Here is a 6,313-nt window from a genome sequence, read left to right as displayed (position 1 = left end):
GAAAGATAAAACTAAAGCACTCATTGTGCAAGTCTCATTGAGTTCTTTCCCCTTGTAGGAGAATAAGACTCCACTAAAAACACCCAAGCAAGGACAATAAAAATGTTCAAAAAATGAACAAAGGCATACCACCTTAAAGAACAATAATAAGAAAACATGTCTAAAATCCAACTCAAGAGTTATACAAGTTTTTCTTTTTCTATGTCTCAAGAAATTGAGTCCAAGGTTCAACGTGTTCAAGTTTGAAGTTTTCAAGTATTCAAGTATGAAGTTTCCAAGTGTTTGAGTTGTAAAAGATACATAACATTTTTTAAGTTTTGTTTTAGTTGACTAGTTTGAGTGTTCAAGTTTGTAATAAATACATATATAATAATTTATGTTTTATTTCAGTTAAACTAGTTAACAGCTAGTGGCGTTCCAATATAACTGAAGCTACCAATGTAGAAACTCGAGCTCTGATACTAGATGTAACACCTAGCCAGGGAGCCTTAAACAAATTAACCTAAAGTTTCACTAAGTTTGCCAAACATTTTTTTTTTAAAGATAATAACTTAATAGATATAATATAGCGCAAGCAATAATATGCACATAAACACACACCATAAAATAGATTACATCCCTAAGGGTGTCACGACATTGAATCACATTTAAATTTATTAATATTAAATCTAACACATAACCAAAATCCACATCATGGAATAATCACAAGTAGAAATCCAATAAATAATATACAATTACAAATGCCACTTGGTAATAATTAGAATGCACAATCATCTACTATACAACTCATAGGGTATGGAAGGCTGAAATAATATACATCATAAAAATAATTTCATCATCTCATAAGATCTTTGATAAATAACTATGGTACAACATAATATAACCATCTAATAGAAATATTAGATCAGATAGAAAGGAACATCTACACAAGCACATCTTGCAGCAATATCCAACGATCAAATCTCAATGGTATAAGAAAATACACTACCACTCGACCTTGTGGAACATAAATGACCTACTCCTACCTTGCTAAGGAGATAAACTCAAGTCCCATACAGATATAAAAAAAAAGAGTCAAAATGAACATCTAGGTTAAGGAAACACCTAAAAGAAAACTATCTCAAAGGGTGCCAAGACACAAGTATCAACTAATCCAACATCTAACAAAGAAACATAGGAAATCTACTATGCAAGTCGACAACTGTCATCGCATGAGCCAACTCTATAGTTAACTTGGTAGCCTCTCTAGACTCTGCCCCCCTTGTGTCTGTAAGCGACATCTATATCCTTTTTTATTAACAAGGCATACTAACAAGTCAACTCTAAGGTTACCCTAGCAGTCTCTTAGAATTTCAGCCCTCTAGTGACTTTATGTGGTACCATATCTTATATATTTATTTTAACTCATTTAATGAAATGTTATCACTTATTAAAACAAGCTATAATGGGTTACCTAGGCAACCTCTTAGGGCTCTGTCCTCCATTGCAAGACACTTCCCAACATGACATATAGATAACCTACCCTAAGCTTAATAAAAGTAGAAGATGTCATAAGATCATAAAATACACACTAGTTCTTAAACAAGCAACTATAAAGCACTGAAATATCTCTTATCAAAACCACATATTTCACCGATACAATCATCCTAATAAGACTGATCCAAAATTAGGTACACATATAACAACTCATGATATCAGATGACATCGCCGAAAAAAAGAAATCACAATAATCACCTTAGTCCTAAACAAGCAACTTGAAGGCAATCCAAAGATAATTAATTAAGGACTCAAAGGTTATACTAGAAAAGTCATACCATTCACCTCAGTTCTACACAAGAAACTAGAAAGCATCTAGCAAAACATTTGATCAAACTCATCATAGAACACACATTACACATCACCATGGTCAGGTATAAAAGATCATAACCAAAATAAGCCATAACATCGTCACAGAAGAAAACCCCCAAGCCTTTGGTAAACATCCTGAGTAGTCAAAGTACCAAGTTCAACCCGAACCATGACATGAAAAACCATGCATCATATAAAGTACATAAGAATGTCACTTTCAGAATTCATTCAAATTTGAAAACACTTAAGTTCAATTTTCACTAATTGTTTCAAGGTTTTATTTTTGTTTCCAAGTATTACAATTTATAGAGTTTTTTTATTACAATCAGGGTTAATATTTTTTTCTACATAGTATCATGTATGATGAAATATTCGAGTCTACATGAACCTCAAGTGACTCAACAATCCATTCAAATCATTTAAATATAAAACCCCATTTTTAATAAAAATATACCTATCAATTTAATAACACTAATATCCATTAAAATACACTAATTTAAAACATCATAATATTTTGAATTTTAAGGATAATATTATAACCAAATAATAATCATTAACCATTCATAAATAATATTAACTTTTTAACGATTATAATTACTATTATTAATAATATACATTTAATATTTAATATTTAATATTACTAAAGTTTAAAATTAAACTAATTTAATAAACCTTATCAAAAAAATTATTAAATTAATAATTTAATAAATTTAAATTATAATAAAAAAACTTTAAATAAAATCTTTTAAACATGCATTTTAAGGCCCATTGGCCATATGGTGTTCTGCCATGGTAGTGATACTTTCACAACATCACCAACATACTACCTTATGGAAGTACTTGCTACTATGGTAGTAGCTATAGCTGCCATGCAGCTCCAATGGTGTTGATGAAGAATAGAGAAGAGATGAAAAATGGGGGTGGCGGGCGTGCGGTGAGGGGGGGGGGGTGGTGGCCCCCACCCACCAAAACATTTATTATTTATTTTATCAACAAAAGTCACTCTTAGAGAAATGAAAGGAGGAGGAGGGAGGTGGGGGTGATGGCCCACCTTCCCATAACAATATACATTTAATTTTTTTTTAAACTATACATTACACACACACACACACACACACACACACACACACACACACACACACACACATTCATTTCCAATCCAGATCTGATAGAACAAATACAAACAATCAATCAAATCTGCATATAACATTCGTTAATACTTTATTGTTCAAACCCTACTTGAAACAAAAACACAAATCTCTAAACTTAGAAAATGAGGGTTTCAAAATCAAAAATTTATTTATAGAGTTTTTTGAACGAAGAAAAAACAAATTCTTAAATAAGGCTTTCAAATTTATATCACAGAGAATTCAATAACGAAAATCAATTTTCTCAAATGAGTGTTTCAACCCAAATGGATTTTGAAATTCAGATCTACAACAAATACAGAGAAGACAAGAACTTTCATAGATGAACTATTGCACAAAACTCAAGAGATCCTACCTGGATCTTATGCTAAACAATGAACGCACAAAACACGCAAGAATTTTCTTTTTCTTTGGAAACTGCTCTTCTTGGAAAACGGCTCTTCCAAACTTGCGTATGGAGAAATGAGCTCTAATATCCTAATAAAGAGTTTTTCCCAAATTAGGGTGTCGATTGTGCAAATTACACAAAATCCTTTTTTTGTTTATTATATTATTATTTTGATTTCATGCACAAACTTTATGCAATTTAATTAAAATAAACTTTATTAAATTAATGCTTTCTTTCTCCTATTAAATCATGAGACCTTCTTAACATAATATTTATTAATTTAACTAATAATATTATTTAGAGTTTATTATTAAAATGAAATTCTTAAATAATAACTATTAAATTAAATAAATATAATTATGTCAAAATTATAACTCTAATAAAATCTTTTAAATTTAATTATTTTCTTAATTAATTAAATACTTAATTTTATTTATAAAATTTTCATTAAATTATCTTTTAATTTGATTTAATTATAACTGAATATCACAATAGACCCACAAGACTAAATACGACAACTCAACTAAAGACAAAGAACATAATCAAACTAAAGTGTTAAACTCATGAATTCACATCACTTGACAAATTCAGATGGGTAAACAACACAGATACTTATCCTCCTTTCAAGGACAATTGGCTTAGGTTAAGTTTTGGACTAAAGAATTATCTCCCCACTTATACCATTGAGATATTGGGATAGGGCACACACATCCTATCAATTTAGGGAAGTCAAAGCTTGGTAACTGCAATCTACATAAAATCTATGCATGTACATACACACATATTCTAAACTAAATAGGAAATGGTGGGGAGTGGTGCATCGTGTAGATCCCAACTAGCAGGTGACTATGATTTCATCCTTCAACCACATCAGAAATGTCAAACATAAAATAAAATAGACAATTACAACATACACATGCAAGTACATTATAAGTAACCATAGAACTGCCTATAAATAATCCATCTATCTATCATCATGATATAATTGAAATCATTGTATGAACTTACATGTATCATCATCAAAATAATCCTAAACATATCAAGTAACTAAGTAACTCAACACATAAATAAATTGAGTATGAAATAGTTCATTTAATCAATCCGATAACCAAGTACTGATAATTATAAAACATAATCATAGAACAAGCCTAAAAGAATCCGACTAAACAAATCTAAAAAGTCAATTAGGGGTAGGCATTACATCCACTCCCGCTAGACTTAGGCTTACTCCTAGAAGCCTACAAGAATCCCATAATACAATTTGAAAAGTAAACTAGGGGTAGGCATTGCATGTCTCATTGCCATAGTAAAAGAGAATCAATGACATCAATGAAAGTATAGATGATGTAAGCACACACATAAATGTGTTCAAAAGGGCTACAAATACTTTCAAGTGAATGCTAGATGATTTGTACATAATTTAAATTTATTTCAAAGGTTGTAAATGCTTTAAAGCATGTTCATGAGCTAGGTATATTTAAATTGATTCACTTAGCCAAAACTTTTGTAAGACTTTCTGACTTAATGATTTTTCAATGAAGCACAAAAAATCCTATCTTTTTTATGATGTTAAAAAATAATATTAATTAGAAAATTCCTAAAATTTAAATTTCTAAGCTTTCCACTATTTCTATAAAATATGTAGATGGTTCATGTTAAAAGAGGAGTATTGATGAGTAAAACTTGGAAAAAAATTTCTATCATTGATTTAATGCCATTTCTTGAGTTGCAACAATGTTATTTCTAGCAAGAGCATGGGGAGCTTATTCCATTGCTATATTTTTTTTTACCTATATGAATAATGTCATCTTATTTCATATTGTAGAGAAAAAAAAATTTCTTCAAATCCAAAGTAATTTCTCGCCTCTTCATCTCCTCCCATCAGATTAAGCAACTCTTCCACTAATTCATAATGCCCATAAAAGGCTCCAATGTGAAGTGCACTATTTCCATCTAAATTTTTCATCCTGATGACTTCACACCCTACATCCAAATCTTTCTTGACCTTTTCAAGCTACTTTTTGATAAATCGCAGATTACCCCAAGAAACTGCTAAATGCAGGGGACTATTCCATAGAGCGGTAAATTCATGGAGAATATTGAGATTTTTATTAATGAGCTTGTTTTTGAAATATAAAGCAGCCAAAATAAGGGGGCTTACAACAGAAAAACTAGCCAACTACTAGAAAATTACTATCCAAACCAAAATTACCCCCTAATAATGCTTATCAAATAAAAAACAACCTTCGAAAAAGCATAATAAAAGTATCTACTAGTCTTCAAACCTAGATAGCATGTAAGCGTACTACAAATAACAGATACATTCTTAAACAAAGGCACACAAACCATAAAACAAGAAAGGTCCAAAAGCCACCAAAACATAAACCACAAAAACCAGAGAGGAGCAAGCCCTAAGGATTCTTATCAACCTTCCTGTTGAGAAGGATATTCATCCGATCATTAGCAAGGAAGTCAAAGAGCATCTTAGAGTCCTCTTGGTTGTCCTTCAGTAGTTGCAGGGTGGTAGCCGCTGCGTGAGTCACCTTGATCGTGAATTTTGATAAGAGTCCAACCCTCTCCTCCAGAACTTGCACTCTCTCATTTAGCTCTTTAACTCCCACATTTTGGGTTCGAGCCTCCATGCTATCTTCTATCTTCCCATCCAAATTACGCTTCTCCCCATTTATATTAATGAGCTTGTTAAAGTGCATTTACATTTGCCTATTCAGCGGCTGTGTATAGCCTATTGTCTATTCCTGGCAAGAGACCATGGGAAGACTCATTTGTGGGGGTGCTTGTCTCTATCCGACTAGATAATTGTCCAAATAATTTTTTAAAAAAATGTTTATGAAGGAAAACTAAGGGTCTATTTGGTAGTAGGAATATGAGTGGAATAGGCATATATAATTTCTTAAAATATCAAATTCCC

General features: G+C 31.3%; 1 pseudogene; it reads right to left on the bottom strand.

Moving 5' to 3' along the window:
* LOC149555134 (protein ACCELERATED CELL DEATH 6-like) overlaps positions 1–6,095 on the bottom strand; it is a 160,888-nt pseudogene extending 154,793 nt beyond the window's left edge.
* Positions 6,096–6,313: the final 218 nt, after the last annotated feature.

Source organism: Cupressus sempervirens, chromosome 5, assembly GCF_028749045.1.
Source record: "Cupressus sempervirens isolate cs-2001-9-10 chromosome 5, ASM2874904v1, whole genome shotgun sequence".
Taxonomy (NCBI): domain Eukaryota; kingdom Viridiplantae; phylum Streptophyta; class Pinopsida; order Cupressales; family Cupressaceae; genus Cupressus; species Cupressus sempervirens.
This window is presented reverse-complemented; position numbering and strand designations above follow the sequence as displayed.